Here is a 20,933-nt window from a genome sequence, read left to right as displayed (position 1 = left end):
AAAAAAAGATTCATCTGTGTAATTTAATGCTTATTAGTGGATTTTTATGAAATTTTGCCTCATTCCCAACACTCCAGAATTAGAAAGGAGCAATTTCATCCACACCAAAAAAAATTAAACATAAATCTGTACTTGGACCAGTTGTTTTTTTAATATATTTATAAATGATCTGGAAAGGGGTATGATGAGTGAGGTGATAAGATTTGCAGATGAAACAAAATTATTCAGAGTAGTTAAATCAAAGGCAGACTGTGATAAATTGCAGGAGGACCTTGCGAGACTGGAAGATTGGGCATCCAATTGGCAGATGAAATATAATTTGGACAAGCAAGGTGATGCATATAAGGAAAAATAAACCTTGCTGTAGTTATACAATGTTAGGTTCCATATTAAGAGTTACCACCCAGGAAAAAGATGTGGGCATCATAGCTGATATTACATTGAAATCATTAGCTCAGTGTGCTGTAGTGGTCAAAAAAGCAAACAGAATGTTAAGAATTCTTAGGAAGGGAATGGCAAATAAAATGGAGGATGTCATAATGCCTCTGTATCGTTCCATGGTGAGACCGCACCTTGAGAACTGTGTGCAATTCTGGTCACCGCACTTCAAAAAAAGGATATAGTTGTACTGGACAAAGTACAGAAGGGCAACCAAAATGATAAAGGGGAGGGAACAGCTCCCCTATGAGGAAAGGCTAAAGAAATTAGGGCTGTTCAGCTTGGAGAAGAGACGGCTGAGGAGGGGATATGATAGAGGTATACAAAATCATGAAAGGACTTGAATGGGTAAAAGTGAATTGATTATTTACTCTTTCGGATAATACAAGGACTAGGGTGCACTCCATTAAGTTAGCAAGTAGTATATTTAAAACAGATCGTAGAAAATTATTTTTCACTCAACACATAATTAAGCTCTGGAATTCATTGACAGAGGATGTGGTTAAGGCAGTCAGCATACCTGTGTTTAAAAAATGTTTGGATAAGTTCCTGAGAGAAGTCCATAAACTGCTATTAATCAATAGGGAATAACCACTGCTTGTTGCCGGCATTAGTAATATGGGATCTTTTTAATGTTTGCGTGCTTGCCAGGTACTTTTGACTTGGATTGGCCACAGTTGGAAACAGGATACTGGGCTTGATGGACCCTTGGGGTTCATATGACTCCACCCCACCCCAATCGTTAGAACTTTGAAATGATGAGGCATGTCTACAGCTGATCAAAATCTCTGGAAGAAATAAATAAAATCTCCTTAATTTTTTAAATGTGATCACAGGATAACAGTTGAAGAATTACACACCCCTTCTCCCACACACAGAGTCATATTCACAAAACTTTCAGGGTATAATTAGCACTAGATGCAGTCCTGGATTTGTCAATAGGCACACTAGGCCTGTGCCTAGGGCAGCCGAAATCTGGGGGTCAGCAGGCTGTCTGAAGATGTGCTGCCTTTCAGTTGTGCTGAATCTTACTCAGGAGAGAACAGCTCTCTATTTCCTGGTCCAGCCTCTCCCCTCCAGGCAGCATGCAGGGAACAGGAGAGCCTGGAGCAGACAGAGAAAATGGGTATCACTTTGGGGAGATTAGGGGAGGCTGAGGAGAGATAATTGGAGAATGGGAAGAAAGGCTGGAGAATAAGTGGAGGATTGGCTGAGAGGCAAACGTCTGTGTGTGAAAGAGAGAGGAACAAGGGTAGGGGGAAAGTGTTCATGTGCGTGAGACAAAATGGATTGGTACCAAGTGTATGTGTATGACATATTGGACAGAAAGGGGATGCAAGGAGGAGCAGGGCCGGGGCAAAAGAGACATACCTCCCTCCTCTCCCCACTCAATGCAATTCAAATCCACACTCCCTTGATCTTGGATTCTGTTCACCAGATCCTGGAACCACTTCTCCTGCCTTCCTACCTCACCCTTCTCCACAGATCCTGGAACCCACACCCCAGTCCTTCCTGCTCTTCTTCCATATCCCAGATTCCTAATCATCCCCATCTCTCATCCTCTCCATCCTTAGTCCTCTTTCCTTCTCACTCTCCTCCACCTTTCTCCTTCATTCCTAACCCTCCTCCCTGAAGTCTCCTCCCTGTTCCGATACTTGAGATCACTTTTCTTGACCCAATAAAAATTATACTAATAATTATAGTATAAAACTATTTTTATAATTTAATATAAAAGATAGAAATGTTTGCCAATTTGCTTCAGAATTTAATTTTTGCCACTGGATCTACCTCTGAGTTGCTTCATAAAACTAGGGGACTGTGCCTTAGATCTTCTGCTTCCTGTTGTCCAGCTTCAAAGGATGGGAGAAGAGAATGGGGGGGGGGGGGGGGGGGGGGTGATTCTACCAACAATGCCTAGGGGTGCCAAAATCCTAAATCATTATTGACAAAATGTGCATCAGAAGTCCCTAAGAACATGCCATACTGGGTCAGACCATGGGTCGATCAAGCCCAGCATCCTGTCTCCAACAGTGGCCAATCCAGGCCATAAGAACCTGGCAAATTCCCTGATCTCCATCTGCATGGGGTAATAGCAGGGCAGAGACACCAGTGCACTGCAGTTAGGACTAGGGGCCAATGCAATAAATCAGCACGGAAAATGGGTGTATTAAGTACCCACTTTCCTAACGCATGTCCAGCACCTCTCCTGGGCGAGCGCAAATATTTAAATGAAGTTGCGCTGCCAAAGAAGCAATAAGGACAAATGTGCGTCCCTAGCACCTCCTTGACAGCAGGCGCCCAGGAGAGGTGGCTGTCAGGTGACTAACAGCAGGTTAGGAAAACAGATGCTCAATTTTAAGAGCGTTTGTTTTCCTTACTTGTGCACAGCCATTGGTTAGGAAAAGGGATGCTAGTTGAGCGCCCCTTTTCCTAAGCTGACCGCAGGTACTTTTTTCCTTTTGTTTTTTTTTTAATCTTTTGATTCCTTTGACTTAATATCGCCACAATGTTAAGTCTGAGGAAGTACAGTATTTTCTACTTTTCTGTACACTTTTTTTGGGCTGCTCAGAAATAAACACCTGCTCTGGGCAGGCGTTAATTTCCAAGTGTAAAAATGTGGGGGTCGGGCACACTTTTTTTTTTTTTTTTAATCTGGAGAGAATAGCTAATAGCCTCATCAACATGTATTTGCATGTGATAAGCGCTATTAGTTTCGGGGGGGGGGGGGGGGGGGGGTTGGATCCGAGTTTTGGACGTGCTAATCCCCTTACAGCAGCTGGACGCGCGTCCAACCACGGGTTAAACTCCAGTGCGCTGGGCTAAATGCACTGAATTGCATCGGCCCCATTGTCAGCAACCTGAGCACTTCTGCCATGCACTAAAGGGAAAATCGCGGAAGCAGTAGAATTGGCACCTTCGCGTCTCTTCCCCACATAGTTTCAGCACTTCCCAAGCAGAACTGCTAAGTAGCCCGATTTCCGGAGAAAGACTTTTAGCCTCGCTTAGTTTATCCAATTACAGCCTACTGCACCGTACGGTCTACAAGTCTCGCCACCGTCCTTTCAAAGGAATCAGCAAAGCACTCCCCACAGACCCCATACCTCGCGTGCCGGCTCTGGAACCCGGCTCCTATTTCTCCTCCTTCCTTCCTCGGGCGTCCTCATTGGATGTTGTGCCGTCAATCAGCAGCAGCACGATCTGAGGTGCTAGAGGGGCAGCGGCCTGGGCGGCTTGGCCCTGCTGACTGCAGCTCCCTCTCTCTGCGGGAGGCTGCAGAGCAAGAAAAAGACGGAGTTTGGCGGCATTACCGTACTTTAAGTCCTACTGCACGACATGGGAAAATTCAGTGCTTTTCATAGCAGTGTCTGCCCCGTGGACTGTGAGAAATCTTCTCTGCCGGTTTGCAGCGTCCTTTCATATGCCTATCAGACTATCCCGTGTGCAAGTTTACTTTTGCCCCTGGTTGGTACAACTTCGTTTCAGGGGGCTCATCTGTATATGAGCAGCCTTCTCCCCTCCTTCCCAAAGAAGGTCTTTTATTCATGGTTCTGTTCTTTAATGCTAACCCAGATGTTAGTAAGCAGAACTTAAAATTATTGGGCCAGCTGTACTAAAGGATTCTCTCATTTTGTGTCTTTGGAAAAAAAATGCTTAGTACATCTGGTACATTAAAATGTGGATTTTAGAAGCTATTTACACATCTAGAAGTCAGGTTTAGGTGTGTAAATGGCAGTTATAGCCCATGCAAGTATATGCAATTTCATGCATGCTTTTACACGCATAAGGGAGAAGCATTCTAGGAACAGGTGTTGGAACTTAGGTGCATGCTTTTTTATTTTCAAAAATATGCACAAATTACCCCGTCCAAAGAGCAGGTGTTACTTTGTGCAGGTGAGTTTGTGCATGTAATAGGTCAATTACCCAAGCATTTTCAAACTGAACTTGTGCACATAAGTTCACTTTGAATATGGTGTCTGTGTGTAGACGTTACATGATACTTTACCCCAGGCCACACAATCATAAAATTACCCATTAAATGTGCTGACTCACTAATGAGTGAAATTGTGTAACCTGCCCCTCCTCTCCTTATTCCACCATCGAACTCTTAAGCCCAAATTTTCAAAAGGCTCCACGCGCAAAAACCAGGAGATACGCGCATGGCCGGGCTGTGCGTGCGCTAAGCGCATTTTAGAAACAGCCCGGCCATGCGCATATCTCCCAGTATGCGCAGAAGTGCCAGGCCATCAAAAAGGGGCAGGCCAGGGTGGGGTGGGGACTGGCCAGGACAGTGATATTTTGTGCTGTTTCGGGGAAGCATGCAATGGCAGCCAGCCGGCAAGCACAAATTACATCTGCTCCTTAGAGCATGTAAGTAATAAAAAAATCTAGGGTAGTTAGGGTGGGTTAAGGGGTCGGGGAGGAGAGGAGAGGAGAGGAGAGGGGAAAAGGGAGGAAGGCTAGGTGGGGGGATAGGAAAGTTTTCTCCCAGTGCGCCACCCGCCCAGACATGTGCACGCGGATATTAAAGTTCGACGCGCATGTGCGCACAGGAATCGTATTTTATAAGATGTGCGTGGAGATGCACGCATGTTATAAAATAGTCGTGTCCATGTGCACGCGCCAGGAATCATGCACACATGGACGCACTGCGCGTTTTAAAATCTAGCTTTTAATATTTAAGACAGAGCTGATCGCTATTGGGTACGTATCTGGTTCTATATCGACCCTAAAAATACAGTTAGAGGGAGATGATATTTTCCCAGTAGAAAAAGTATGGAATTTTGATTTTTATATTGATGGTTATTTTAGCTTTCTGCCTCAGCTACGGCATGTAGTGCGCTTAGATTTTTATAAACTCCGTCTATTACGTTGTTTACGTTTTATATTGGAACCTCATGATTTTTAAACCTTGATGCATTCATTTGTTCTATCAGTGATAGATTATTATAATGCAATACACATGGATGTAGCGCTTCCCGACCGTGTATGCTCTGTGGCCGGGCCTGCTCACCTCTCCCAGCTGTCCACTAGTGCAGGCCTTCCTTCCACTGCAGGCCCCGGCTGTCCCCGTCGCTCTCCCCAACCCGCTGCGGCTCCGGCAGTATCGCAGGCCTCACAGCGGAGCTCCCGCCAGTGCTCTGCATCCAGCCTCTCCTTGGCCCCGCCCCTAGGCACGCACGAGGAGAGCGTCACGAAATTTAAATGGCCAAGTGTGGGAAACCAGGACCTGACGCTCCCTGATGACGTGTCCAATCCACGGTATATAAGGCAGGGCTCAGACCCATGATCCCTGCCTTGGCAATCGGATCAATCACGTTGTGATAGCAAGTTTGCCTTCCTGCGTTCCAGTGTCTTGTTCCAGTCTCCTGTTCCAGCGTCCTCCTGTTCCTTCGTCTCCCCAGGTAGTACCATTCGGACTGCCTTCTCGGTACTGACTACGTTTGATCGCCGCTTGGATTTGACCTTTGCCTGTTTCCTTGACCACGTCCATACGCTGCCTAGAACTGACTTCTGCCTGTCCACTGACCACGTCTGCAAGCTGCCTGTTACCCTGGGCCGAGTTGTCACACAACACGCACATTGCCGCTACCACCGATGTCTCTCCATTCTCCGTGGTGTTTGGCCGCCAACCACGCTTGCCTCTGCCAGTGCCTCTCTCTGTGCCTTCACCAGCGGCTCAGTTCACGGCCCAAGCCATCCGACTCATATTGAACCAAGTCAAGGAACGACTAGCCCAGGCCGCCGAGCATTCAAAAAAAGATGCTGATAACCATCGACGGTCAGCCCCACTCTTCTGACCAGGCCAGAAAGTATGGTTGAGCACAAAACATATCCGATTGCGATTACCCTCTCAGCAACTGGCACCTAAGTACCAACTCCAGCTACCTAAGTCAATGGGTATCCACAATACCTTTCATGTTTCTTTATTGAAGCCCCTCGTACTCTCATAGCCATCTCGTAAGGCTTCTCCTCCTCCACAAGTCTCCGCGGAACCAGAAGAGACACTACAAGTATGAGAGGTCTTAGAAATCCAGAAAAGACACAGCCATTGGGAGTATCTCCTGTCGTGGGAGGGCTTCGGGCCCGAGGAGAACTTGTGGGAGCCCTCCCACCACATCTATGACAAACAACTCCTCCAGGACTTCTACCAAGACCACCCTGACAAACCAAGGCCGATAAGGGGGAGGCCTAGAAGAGGGGGTACTGTTGCGCTTCCCGGCCGCGTACACTCCACGGCCGGGCCTGCTCACTTCGCCCGGCCGTCCACGAGCGCAGGCCTTCCTTCCACTACAGGCACTGGTTGTCCCCGTCACTCTCCCCAACCCGCTGCAGCTCCGGCAGTATCGCAGGCCTCACAGCAGAGCTCCTGCCGGGGCTCCACATCCAGCGTCTCCTCGGCCCCGCCCCTAGGCACACACGCGGCCAGCGTCACGAACTTTAAAGGGCCAAGCGCACTGACGCTCCCCGATGAAGTCTTCGATCCACGGTATATAAGGCAGGGCTCGAACCCATGATCCTTGCCTTGGCAATTGGGTCGATCACATTGTGATAGCAAATTTGCCTTCCTGCATTCCAGTGTCTTGTTCCAATCTCCTGTTCCAGCGTTCTCCTGTTCCTTTGTCTCCCCAGATAGTACCATTTGGACTGTCTTCTCGGTACTGACCTCTGCCTGTTACTTGACTATGTGTTTAAAAAAGGATTGGATAAGTTCTTGGAGGAGAAGTCCATTACCTGCTATTAAGTTCACTTAGAGAATAGCCACTGCCATTAGCAACGGTAACATGGAATAGACTTAGTTTTTGGGTAATTGCCAGGTTCTTATGGCCTGGATTGGCCACTGTTGGAAACAGGATGCTGGGCTTGATGGACCCTTGGTCTGACCCAGTATGGCATTTTCTTATGTTCTTATCTTATGTTTGATCGCCGCCTAGATTTGACCTTTGCCTGTTTCCTCGACCACGTCTGTATGCTGTCTGGAACTGACCTCTGCCTGTCCACTGACCACGTCTGCACGCTGCCTGGAACTGACCTCTGCCTGACCATGTCTGACCGCCGCCTGGAACCTGACCTTTGCCTGACTGACCACTGGTTCTGACCCCTGCTTTGGCTGACTATGCTATCCTTGACTCTGGCCTTGATCCTCGCTCTACATTCAGAGACGCTGTTCTGGCTTCCTCTGGCTCCTGGACTTTCTAACCTGAACATCGACTGCACACTCTTGTTCGTGGTGGGCACACCCCTGAACTTCATCTCTCTGAGATCCTGCGAGGCCCACCTAAGACCAGGCGGCCCGGGTAACCAAGGGCTCAATCTGAGGGAACCCCGGGTTGCTGTTGGTGAAGCTCCAGCTAGCCTCTGTCTCCTCCTGTGCTCCGCCTCCTGGTGGCAGGTGCTCTCTGGGTCCGACTAGGGAGCCTACCAATCCTGCACCAGGCCAATGGTCCACCTCCCGGCGCAACAATGGGTCTACCAAAGGCTCATGTGCGTGCATTGCAATTATTGATGAATGCAGCTGCCCGTTTGGTTGCGGGAAGTCCTGTGCAATCTCATATAATGCCAGTGTTGAGGGGATAATAAATAAACAAGATATCACCTCTAATAAACCAGTTATACCATATTATTATCACTAAATGTCTTCATGAGGAAACTATCTCTAATCATTTGTTTATTTTTATGTGTCTCGATTAAACCAAAGACTGAGTTTTCACCACAAAAATTTTTTTTTTGGAAAGAAGAGGAAGGTTTCATACAATTTCCTTATATCACTGCATCCAGCAGTGTATAGCAATTCTAATCACAAACCAACCTCCTCCAACCCATAATTGTTTTTCTGTATTTCTTTAGCGTGTGTAAATTTATAGTGAATAATGTGTAATAAAAACTCTTTTTTGGCTATATCTCACCAAACTGATTTTTCTAAGAAGAATTTTTTTCAGTATTTTTTTCAGTACTCTTAGCAAGATATATATATATTTTTTCAATGCTCTTAACAAGATGCCAAACTCTTCCCAAAAACGCCGACACATGAATTTTTTTCACATATTAACAAATGCCATTGTGCAGGACAACATCCCTTCAACTTATCTGTGTATGTATTCGTTTATAATGTTCATGTCCATGTCCCAACAGGGCCTTGTTTCGAATCCTCGATTCTTCGCCAGAGGACAAGATGTTATGGTTCGGTGGTTGGTGATGTTCGGTGTTTCCTCAAATTTAATCCGCCATTGATATAGTTGCCATTTTGAGGGGATGGCATTGGCTTCCCATACGTCAACGGGTAAAGTTTAAAACAATTTTACTTGTACATCATATTATTTATGGAATTTGCCCCTTGTATTTAAAAAGATTAGTCTCAATATATCAACCATGATGCACATTGTGTTCAGAAGATCAACTGTTGATAGCTTTACCAGGGCCAAAATCAGTTAGACTGGCAACAACCAGAAAACGGGTTTTCTCGGAAATAGACCCTTTGCTATGGGATGCTCTCCCTCTTGGTTTACGCCAAATATCAGACTGTGTTTTAGAAAAGCTTTGAAGGCCTATCTTTATAATATTGCATTTAATGATTAATATGTAGTTTTATGATGATGTGATTTTTGTAATGATCATGATGTTATGCATTGCTTTTATTGTTATCCGCCATGAACAGAAAGTGGCAATATGGCAGACAAGAAATTTCTATAAATAAATAAATCTACCCTGCCACCTCTGTCACTGTCTTTCCCTGGCTGAAACCCACCCAGCCTTCCATTTATTCTCTGCCTTTTCATTGCCCTCCTCCCCTCCACCCTCCTCTCACGCTCTGCTGTCCTTTCCTCAGACAGTCCACATTCACATTAGCAACTTTAAATCAAAATGTTAATTGCTAGGTTTGTAAGGTAGCTCAGGTCTGAAGTATGGGCTGTTGAGAGCTTTCCAGCAACAGGAGGTACAAGGAGATGTGAGCTTCGGTCGTGAGCACAATCTGGCACTATGCCTTCCTCCACAAGCTTTAGTGCATTTGGGAATGACTTCTGGCAGTGCTGTCTGTTCTTCATCTTCCTCCCCACTGTCCTTTGAAACAGGCACAGAAGCATTGGGAAGTTAATTTTTGCAGTATCTGGGTGCAGGGCAGTAACATGTTTGTCATTGTCACACTCTGTGCACTTAATGGCTGCTTTACAGACTCTAGAGAGGTGATTTGTGGAAGAACAGAGTCTGAAGCAGATTTCTAATTCCTTGAACAAGTTTTAACATTCACCCAGCAGCTTTTCTGTGAAGACACTGCAGTTATTTAGATGAGGACTTTTGTTCAAAGGATATTGTCTGAATTTTCTATCTTGTTTGTGGCAGTAGGAAGGGTGGAAAATGTGACCGCCATAACTGAAATTTCTGTTGTGGGCACAGCAATGGGTATTGTATGTAACCATGCTTTTTAGTTAACCATTCATCCCAGGGGAGGCTTGGGCTGATCACATCTGATGCATCAAGAGTAAAACTTGGATCATTTCTTGTCACCGCTAATTCCCAGATGAACCTAGAAAAAAAACTGTGAAAGATAGAAAAACAAGCAAAGGACATGGAGTAATACAAACACCCATGAATCATCAAGAACAAAATAAAGGAATGTGTGACACTAAGAGGCCGATGTAATAAGACCCACGGTGAAATCGGCGCTAGTCTGCACGTATTTATTTTAGTGCATGTGACAAAAGCAGGTGCCTCCCCGGGATGTAGTAAAGAACGCATTTGCAAATGAGATGCATGCAGAAAATCCGTGCAAAAGTGAAACCTGCGCGAAAATGTTAACAAAAACCCATACTCACAGCCTTCTGTAATAAACCACACAGAAACCCATGCTGGAACCCGAATTAATGTGGTGATCCGCAAGTGATTCTTGGGGTGAAAGGCTTCCCTTTTTATAAAGTAGTGAAGACGTTAGTGTCCGGGAGTGGGACTGAAGGTGGATAGAGCAATGTCTAACCCCTTCATTTTTTGTCTCTGACCGTGTAGCAGCTGTACTGGCGGATGCCGGCAGGCACTGGAATGTAGCAGAGATTCCTACAGCCGACCCACAAAAATATACCAAACATCCAGAAAAAGTGAAGGTAATGCATGATTACTCCAGAGTAAATCGGTCTGCAGACACACACTTTAACTTAACTCCTGCCTGACCCAGGCGCTAAAAAACCTGCGTACAAAATCCTGATGCACAGCTCCTTGCATAGCCCGTGAATAGTTAATTGCCTCATTTGCATGCACGCGTACTAAACCAGCCACGTGTTTCAAAGTGGGTTTATGCACATGTTTTCCCACGCTGGACACTTTATTACATACCTACATAAGGCTAACGCAGGAAAAACGTGCAAAAAAACCCGTGCAAGTATGTGCAAAATCCCGCAGCAGCTTTAGCACTGCTTATTACATCAGCTTCTAAGTAAATAAATCTGCTCTTAAGTTGAAGGGAAAATAACCAACCAGCCTTTAAAAATTTCAATAACCAAAAAGTTAGAGCCAGTAGGTTTATTTAGGGAATCTTCATGAACGATTCATCCCTCAACTGAACTTTTTAAAGACTGATTGATCAAATTGAGAACAGATTTATTTACTTACAGGTAAATTTTAAAAGCCCGATGCATGCATCAGGTAGGGAAACCCGCTGAGCAAATTTTAAAAGCCACTGGGATATGAGCATACATGCCACTGCGATTACAAAGAAAAAGTTTCTAAACAGGGGCAGGGCATGGGTGTGGTCTGGGTGTAAGCATTCTGGGTTTTTGCCATGGAATTTGCACATATATACGTGCACTGGTGCACGCTGGGGTCCCCTGCTGTGTAACTTTACTTCTGCTATGGATGATGTAGAAGTAATTAAAAAAAAAAACTAGACACATCAGCAGGGTTTTAAGAGTCGTGGCTAACAGGGGGAAAGGGAGGTTATTAAACTAGGGGGGTTTGGAAGTCCTGTCCCTTAAGTGGGTGAACTGGGAATGAACTCAGAAAACTATGAATGGCATTTGCGCACGTCCCTTTTAAAAGTTCCCCACTTATGCGATAGAAGCGGGATTTGCGCACACATGTGGGCAGCCACTTAAAATTGAGTGTAAATGTATGAGCGGCAAGGCAATTTTATAGCATAAGTAAAGTTATAAAATCACCGCGTCCCTGGGCACGGACCAATGGACGTGTGCACATGTGCACCCGCGGGCCATTTTTAAAGTTATTGTTTTAGTAACGCACTTCCATTTATTTTGTTCTTAAAGTTGGAAAAACAACATTAATGTCCATTTTAAATTTTGAACCTTGGGAAACCCATTTTTCATGCAGGCTGCATGGCAGTTTCTTCAAGAATGGCTTTACTGCATAGACAGTGTCTAGATAGCTGAGGTCTGGAAGATATGGGTCAGCTTTAGCTGCCTCGAGTGCCAGTAGGAGATCTCCCAGATCTTGCAGCTTGTGATTATCTTTGAGATTTTTGGAAAGTTCTCAGTCCTCTTGAATAAAGCTAAACGACTACTGGCATGGTTAAAAGGTGAGGTGAGAGAGGCTATAATAGCTAAAAGAACATCTGTCAAGAAATGGAAAAGGGATCTGAATGAAGAAAACAAGAAATAGCATAAACGCTGTCAAGTTAGATGCAAAGCATTGCTAAGGAAGGCAAAGACAGAATTTAAAAAGAAGCTTGCCATGGAAGCAAAAATTCATAAAAGGTTCAAACAAATACTTCCGGCTTGCAGATGCTGAGACGCGCGAATCCCGAATCTGCCCAGCTTAGTTCTGTTAACATTGTATATTTTAATGCAAGATTGTATCTGGCAACAGAGGATAGCTTAATACAGAGAATGGGCTCTTAATACATCTGTGCATGAGGTGATCTGACTAGACAGCCCCTGAAGCAGCTCATATGAGGGAAACTCGGCATGAGTCGGGCTTATTCTACAACTGGGCTTTTATCTGCAATTATAATATTGATCAATAAAGAATCCCTGTTTTACCGATCTATTCTTCTTGGTTGCTACGCTGCTATATTAGTTCGGCTTCCGTGTTGCATCCTGGTGCACTACGATGGGGCCATAAACTTATTTAGTCTCTCTAGGGGCTGGAGCACTGACTAGCTTTTCCTTCAGTCTCTTCCCCCTGAGTGTGGATTATTTTTCTATGGGGCAAAGAGTTCTTTCAGGGTCCGGAGTGCTGGGAGGGACTGGAATGCATTTCTCACGAGTTGCCCCAGGAAGTGTTGCCATTGATACATGTCTATGTGTAGATTAAGCCCAATAACCACGCTGAAGTCACTTATGTTTCTAGCATCCAAATTAAAAGTCTTTACTGATGGGCAACAAATCTGTAGAATGGCAGCAATAACAAAATCCTCTGCACCTCAAAGTCTCTCTTTGTCCTTACAGTCTTTACTCTCCGTCTATGCTGGAATCTCTGATCCAGGGTCAGGGAAACTTCACCCTCCAGGGCTTGGATAAGTGGACCTCCCAGGTGGGCAGAACCTCCTTTAACTGGGCAGAAAAACCTTTCCAGCTCTGGTAAAAATGGTAAAACTGTCCTTTGCACAGAGAGTCAAATCCTCTCTGTCCCAAGTGGGCGAAGATACTGGATGGGTGTCCTCATCTATCTTACTCATCCTCTCTCTCCCAGGGTGTCCTTTGTTCTTACTCATTGTTAGTTGTCCCTCTGATATTTCTCTAGTTTCTCCAACTCTGGGACCGATGCAATACAGTGCGCTCAGCTGAGCGCACTGTATAACCCGTAGTTGGACGCGGCTTGTATAGGCGCTAATTAATCCCCTTATGCAGTAAGGGGATTAGCACCCCCTACAATGCTCGTCCAACGTGGAGTGAATCTAATAGCGCTCATCACATGCAAATGCATTGAATGAGGCTATTAGGCATTTACTCCCAATGCAAAAAAAAAAAAAAAATGTGCGACTAGGAAGCACATTTAACAATCAGAAATTAACGCCTGCCTGGTGCAGGCGTTAATAGCTGAGCACTCTTAAAACTAGTACAGAAAAGCAGAAAAAAATGCTTTTCTGTACTGCCTCCTACTTAATATCGTTGCAATATTAAATAGGAGGAAAAACAAAAATAAATAAAGTTTAAAAAAAAAACAAAAAAACAACCTCACTGGCAGTCGGGTGCAGGAAACGGATGCTCAACTGACAAGCGTCCATTTCCTGAACCCCCTGGCTGTGCAGCTGTGCGGCGTTTAGAAAAACCAACGCCGATAAAGTCGGTGTCGGTTTTCCTAACCGGTGGACGGCCGATGCCGATCGGGTTCTCGTTAGCAAAGAGGCGCCTGGGACATGCAAGCAACCCTAGTGCCTCCTTGATAACGCGACTCCCTAATTTAAATATTGCATGGCGCCCCCAAGGAGGGTGCTTGGGGGCGCGTGTTAAGAAAGCAGGCGCTGACTGTTCAGCGCCCGCTTTCTGCTCCTATTTATTGCATCGGCCCCTCTGGCTGGATCCCTGATGGGAGGGATCCCCTGGAAACAGGCAGTTCACCCTGCTCCAAATGCACGAAGGAAGGGGTGGTCAAAATGTCCTCCTGCGTCTCTGTCTTAAGTCCTTTCCCTTTCAAAAGAAGTTAACACTGGAGTTACTCCTTGCTGAATGTCACTACCATCTCCGTCCTTATCGAGGATATAGAGGGCAGGTCTTCTCTAACCTGCACAGCCCCAGAAAAGGGGTTCCCCTGTGCCCTGAGCCCAGGTGGTGCACAGGCTCTCACACGGCTCCTACCACTAAAATTGTAAAAACCCACAAAAACAACCCAAAGGGAAAATCCCAGCCAGCCGGTGAATGGACTGGAAGGAACTCCCTCCCCACCCTGGTCAGGCTGCCCAGGCAGGGTTTGCCTGGTTTCTCTGACTGGACCTGAGAAATCAACACAGGAAAAACTCCTCTCTGTCCCCCAACCATCCCTCGTGTTTTCATCATCCGAACTCTCGGCCTTATATACTAGATCACTGTTAATATGTGCTAGAAAATTAGATTTGATAGATAAATGCCTGCCTTTGCATACCACCTCTGCAACCAATCCACACTTGTCTGTTAGCTGTGTTATAATTATGAATGCCACTTTGTAAACCATTGTGATCTATAAATGGAAGGACAGTATATGAAATGTCTAAATAAATAAATAAATAAATAGACAGCTAGCAAACCAAAAGGGACTGCCTCCAGACTCTCTGGAGAGGGCTGCGTAAAATAAACCTCTCGGGGAGTGGGGGGGAGGGGTGTGTGTGTGCAGCCGTTCCAGCCCCCCCCTCAATGGGAGGGGCTGCACTTGAATGGTAACTGCCCCCATTCTTATCACTAGACTACAGACCTTCCCAGGCCTTAATGGTAACAGAACTAGTTGTCTGTAACACACACATATATCTATAATTACTTTGTTGTCTCTTTTCTTCCGCCTGTCTTATTCTACAATTTCTCATAAAAGATATCACATATGCAGACTTACCTTCATATGTCTAATTTTAAAAGTTAACCCACGTGAAAATATAAAAGGCAAATTATATGTACGATATCATTGTGTAAAGCACACACATGAATACCAGCTGCTTCCCAGCGAAACCAGGGCTTCTTACCGAGGTCTCTGAAAAACAAAGAAAAAGTGTCGCTTTGCACCAAGGCTGTGGATTTAAGGAAGTCTTTTTATTTATGTTTCTTTCTTGGATGACAAATAAGTATATTTTCTAAAGGGAATTAATTTACAATCCTTTGCAACTGGATTATTCTTGTTTGTTTGGAAAGAAAGAACAATTCTTTCTGTAATTCTTTAAAAATGATTCCTGTGTTTGTGCTACATACAGGTGGGGCACATTTTTGAAAACGTTCTAATTTTTTTTGGCTTTGTACTGTTTTCAGCAGGAAGGAAGTGCCAGCCCCGCGATTTTTTGAATACCGCGGGGTTGGCACAGGAGAAGGAGCAGCAGCTGAACGGGCCCCCTCCTGCTCCCAGTCGGATCATGCACGGGGCCTCTTCTTGTCTTCGCCGCCGGTGGGATGGGGTCCACGGGAGACCCTCTTCTTTCTTTTTTTGGACAGCCGCTGCCCCCCCCCCCCCCCAGGTGTGCCTTTCACCAGCTCCCATACACAACAAGGGCATTGCCACTCAGGGGCCAGCACCAGTTTCCAGCCTGCGCACCCACTGCAAGGGGCATCTTGGAAAACCTCCAGATAAAATATATATTTTTTATTATTCATTCATTTATTTATTTAGAACAACTATTCGCACTTCCAACTTTCCTTTTTCTTTGTCCCCAGGATTCTCTGTGGTATTCTCACGATAGAGGCTTTGCCTAGGACTAGAGCAGGGATAGGCATGAATGAGAGTGTATCAGACTGTGAGAAGGGGAGAAGTGAGTGTATGTGATCATGTGGGTGTGGGTGTGGGTGTGGGTGACAGGGAGAGGAGTGAGTGAGAATGATCTTGTATGTGTGTGAACGAAGGTGTGAGTAAACAAGTGAGTGTATTAAAGTGTGAATGTGTAAGACAACGTTTGTGTGCACATTCTCTTCCACCTCGCTGCTACTTGACAATCTCAGGGTGACTGGAAATCAAAAGTTCCCAGGTACGAAAAAGCGGGATGGGGTGATAAAAGGCTGTAATTGTTGCTGTTGTTCTTGTTGGCAGGATGGATGTAAATGTATTATACATCTTAATGTGAGGAATTGCACTATTAATGTGACTTGCAATATGTGGTTTGCTATTATGGCAACAAGTAAAACAAATTTCTATTAAAACTAATAATTTATATAGAAATTCTCTCAGGCTGGATACCCCAGTTTCTAAATCCTTACCACATGCCATAAACAAAAGAAGAGATATACATTGTATTGATTGCATAGAAACAAACAGATCTATAGAAGAACATTTCATTGTTTCCATTTACATTCATAAGAATTGCCATACTGAGTCAGACCGAGGGTCCATCAAGCCCAGTATCCTGGATAACAGTGGCAAATCCAGGTCACAAGTACCTGGCAAGATCCCAAATAGATCCCATGCTGCTATTGCACAGCAGTAAGTAGTGTCTATTTCCTAAGTCTACTTGGTTAATAATTGTTTTTGGAGTCCTACGCATTGATGTAAAACACTAATGGCCCACTAGATGACACTCTTGATCCATTTTATTTCAGGCTGCCATTGCACCATTTTATTCCTTTGAGCAGTGCTTTTTAACATGTTTGCCATCACACGCACACACACCCAAACACAAACATGATAAAAATGAATACTTTTTTTATTCTACACACACCGCTAGCATTTTTGCAACCCAAAGGGAAGGTCACATTGTTATTGTACATGTTTTTCTGTGGATTTCAATGCAGTACTATGTGAGGATTTTTATTATGAGGAGAGCTGCTACAGCTTATGATTGAAAAGAAACATTTTTTTTTTTTGCTGCAGAATAAATGCTATGACGTGTGTTCGTACATGCGTTTGGAATTCTTATCTTTTAGACAAATCCTTTGTATTTAAATCTTGGTAAAAGGATTTGCATGTAATTCTAACTGTATATTATAGTTTTAAAAATGATTTTCATAACCCTCTTGCCAAAAAAAGGATTCATCTGTTGATTTGTTCACCCTGGGGAAGAAACAAGTCAAATCTACTGCTGCAGGTCCTGATGGGAGGTATAGAATATTACCATATTTGTAGGGTTAAATCAAATATCTACACTAATTGAGCTCATCATGAAATAAGTTATTATTGCATTTGCCATCTAACGTTCTGTATTGGATTGTGACCATCTCCTTTCATATACTGTAGGTCATCAGCTGCTTTTCAGTCAGACAATGAAGCAGAAGCCAATATCTACTCCAGTGAGGTAGTGGGTAAACAAGATTTTTTTTAAAATTTATATTTTAAGGAAGATTTAATTTCCATTAATAATCATAATTTGTCTCAAAAGCCTCCATTGCACCATACCCCTGAATAAATCGTATAGCAGTTACAGCCATCACGAAACTACTGTACTTAAATTATCCACTATTTTGGAAACTTAATTTAACTCCCTACGTGCTCATTTTTTCTTGAGTGGCAGCATAAGGTTCTGCAGGAATGAATATTGCCTCTTCACCCCAAGATATTGAAAGGAACTTAAAGAAACACAGACTTCTAGCTCCAGCTCTAATTTGTATTGGTTTGTCTTGCAGCCCAATTCCCAGTCTCACACTGCATGAGATGACAGATGCTGTACCAACAGGCACGCTCCAAATACAGATGAGAGAGAAGACCCAGAAAACCCAGCTTCCTCATACACGAGCTGGAAAGCTTTGGATATAATCAAAAACAACTTCTCTGATTTATGATGAGCATATCAGCCATGGACAGTTCTCAGATATAATATATCAGAATACAAATCCAGAATCCTGTCAGCAGCAGTAGAGAAGACTACAGTTAACTAGGAAGTTCATATTCATTAGGCCAGGTAGTGAATATAGGTCCCACTAAATATACTGCCATAAAGTTATCCGGCTAAATATAGCGGGACAACTTTAAGCCTAACCTGCCAGCATTTAAATATGGCCTAATAAGCCTAAAGTTATCTGGCCTTGTTTGGCTGGATAACTTGCTATTTACTCAGATATCTTCAAAAGATTTCTGGGTAACTAGAGATACTTAAAAAAAAAAGCTCCCTGGCCTGATTTCCCCCACCACACCATGAGTCTGACCAATCTGCAGACCAGGACCTCCTCCCAACCCCTTCATATATTTTAAAATTAAAAGAAAACCACAGTGCTGGGCTTGGTCCTCCAGCCCTCCCCCTTCCCTCCCTCTCCACTAAATATTTGTAATCCCTGTAATGGTACAACCCAGCTAACAGTTCTAGAGCCCATATCTCACATTTCATTTAAAGGTAGAACACTGTAGTTATGTCACAATATATAATCTCCAGGGTTTCCTGAGCAGGGGGAAGTTTCCTTTCAAAGCCCTCACATTGCTCTTATATCGCTCGCTTTTAAGTCTTTTGTACACAGCAATGATAATCACAACATAGGGGCAGATTTTAAAACCTGTGTGCGGGCGCAGATTTGATTGCGCAACCCGGCGCAAACAAATCTATGCCCGATTTTATAATATGTGCGTGCTGTCGCACGCACATATTATAAAATCCAGGGTCGGCACGCGCAAGGGGATGCACAATTGTGCAACTTGCACACGCCGAGCCGCACAGGCTGCCTCCGTTCCCTCCGAGGCCGCTCTGAAATCGGAGCGGCCTCAGAGGGAACTTTTCAACCGCTCCCCCCCACCTTCCCCTCCCTTCCCCTATCTAACCCATCCCCCAGCCCTAACTAAATCCCCCTGCCTACCTTTGTTTCAAAAGTTACGCCTGCCTGAGGCAGGTCGTAACTTGCGTGTGAACCTCCAGCACAGCCACAGTGCCGGAGGACTCGGGAACACCCTGGCCCCGCCCCCGGACTGCCGACACGCCCCTGGCCCCGCCCCTGGACCACCCATTTCTGAAAGTCCCGGGCCTTATGCGGGTCCCGGGGCTTGTGCGTGCCGCCGAACCTATGCAAGATAGGCTCGGCGCGCGCAGGGGCAGCTTGGGGCAGCTTTTCGGGGGTTACGTGCAATTCTTATGTGTGTAACCCTTTGAAAATCTACCCCATAGAGAATAATGATGACACCACTCAATAAATCACATGAAAAAATATTTGGTGATTTCCAACATTGCTACTGATAAGGTTCAAATGATGATTTAAAGTCTTTACAGCTGTGTACTTCATTTTCCAGTTATTACAAGTGCTGGTAGTAAGTTTGTGACTTCTTATAGTCTTTCTTAATTTCAAATGTTATAGCATATTAAATCAGTTCTTTTAGTTACTTGATATCTTCTCTCTCATTAGGTTCTGGGCAAAGTTTTGGTGCTTCCCTCCCATGGTAGTGTGAAGTATCAAAGATGTAGTTTATAGTGTTTAATCTTTTCTCTCCTACCTCCTCCTTTAATATCAAAGGTCATACTTTTCTCTCCTCATCTCCCAATCTTCAATAGATATTCATGGACCATTGAGGTATTCCATCTCCTTTCCTTCTCACCCCTCTCTCCCTCTTCCTCTCACACAGGATGGTTGGAAGTCATCCTCTCCTTTGGATCTTGGTGATCTCAGATTCCTCTTGCAGGAAGGGATCTTAAATAAGCTTGAGTCCAAAAGTATTTAGCACTTCAAACTCAAATACTTAATAAAAGATTAAAGAGTGGACTAAGAGGGTAGAGAGAAAATCTCATCCAAAATAAAGAACTCCATGGAGGTTTAAGTTAAGTCAGAGCTCAACACAAGACGTGCTGTCTCCTCCAAAGCAAAAGAGATCTACAAGGATAAAATGGTGATCTCTCTGGAAAAATACTGGGCCTCTTCCACTGCCAGCTGCTGCATGGGGGAGCTGCAAACACACTATGTTACCAACAATCTCTCCCCTCTCCAAATAGTATATTCTTTTATCTAACTCTAGTAGGGGACTAACAGGATCCCTACATATAAATGAAAAATCTCCAATTTTGCCGCCCCCCCTCCAAACCCCCTCCCCCATGCTGGCACCAGAAATCCACCCAGTATCTGAATTGGGGCCCTGTTTCTTATGCCAGTATTTCAGTGCAATGAGATCCCGGCTGCTACCAGCGTTACTCTGGTAATAACACTGGAAGTTCTGAAGCAGATCTAATACCCAATATTTGGCTTGGTTAACTGGATAACACAACCCCTCTCTCGAATGCCCCCCACCCCCAGAAAGTCCATTTTTTATCAGGCTAAAGTATAGCCAGATAACTACTTATATGGATATAATTTAGCTGGATAAGTGGCTGAATATGCCAGATTTGACATTTAGATGGATAACGTTTGAGTTCACAGTATCTGTCTAAATGACTTTTGAATATGGACTTCTCAAATAACTTGGACATAGGTTTATGGATTTATAACTAGTGCAGTAATAAAGGTTATTAAAGCCTACAGATGAGCACTGGCAGGCTAACCTCAAAACACTTGAGAAACTTATCATATTACACTGCATCAAAGGCAAGATCATCCAGGGGAACAAGATAGTGTGGAGAACACAAAAATTAGGCCAGATAACTTTAGGCTTAATAGGCCATATTTAAATCTTGGCCGGTGAGATTGTCCCATCATATACCCATAAATTTTCATATTTGCACAAAAAGGCATCCGAGATTTCTCACAGTAGCACATATATTATCAGTACATTTCCATATTATTTCCATATAAGTTCACATAAATACACAGCTATATTTTAAACACAAAAAAAGATAGCCCATAGTAACACTCTATGGTGAGTTCTAGTACTTTCCTTTCACTTTAATCTTGTTTGTTGAGACATCCAAGCACACAGCAGTCAAGAGGGTCAGATTGATAAAGGTTATATATTTCTCCCACCTGTACAGTCATTCCCAAAAATATGTTTGGTTGTGGAAAGACACAAAACAAAAAGGTGTGTCCAAACACTCAAATTTATCTATAGACAAAACA

At 44.3% G+C, this 20,933-nt stretch overlaps 1 protein-coding gene and 1 long non-coding RNA gene across 6 annotated transcripts in view; one reads left to right on the top strand and one right to left on the bottom strand.

Annotated features, from left to right (window-relative positions):
• The window catches only part of GUF1 (GUF1 homolog, GTPase), a 179,109-nt gene extending 175,431 nt beyond the window's left edge, over window positions 1–3,678 (bottom strand). For 2 of the 5 annotated variants that reach the window (XM_029588451.1, XM_029588481.1), the window contains exon 1: window positions 3,540–3,678. The gene's annotated coding sequence lies outside the window, so the exon portion shown is untranslated. Of the gene's footprint in view, window positions 1–3,352; window positions 3,517–3,539 lie in introns of those variants that run through there. The other 3 variants (XM_029588460.1, XM_029588489.1, XM_029588470.1) reach the window with 2 other exon arrangements.
• A 4,896-nt stretch (window positions 3,679–8,574) lies between these two features.
• On the top strand, window positions 8,575–18,051 carry LOC115080142. The gene is made up of 4 exons (XR_003853526.1): window positions 8,575–8,716; window positions 10,435–10,529; window positions 17,215–17,272; window positions 17,601–18,051. It is a non-coding gene; the product is annotated as an uncharacterized LOC115080142 (long non-coding RNA).
• The last annotated feature ends 2,882 nt before the right edge of the window (window positions 18,052–20,933 follow it).

The sequence above is a fragment of the Rhinatrema bivittatum genome, chromosome 1 (assembly GCF_901001135.1).
Source record: "Rhinatrema bivittatum chromosome 1, aRhiBiv1.1, whole genome shotgun sequence".
In the NCBI taxonomy this organism is placed as follows: Eukaryota; Metazoa; Chordata; class Amphibia; order Gymnophiona; family Rhinatrematidae; genus Rhinatrema; species Rhinatrema bivittatum.
Note: the sequence above shows the minus strand (reverse complement) of the source record. Positions and strands in the feature narration are given on the sequence as shown.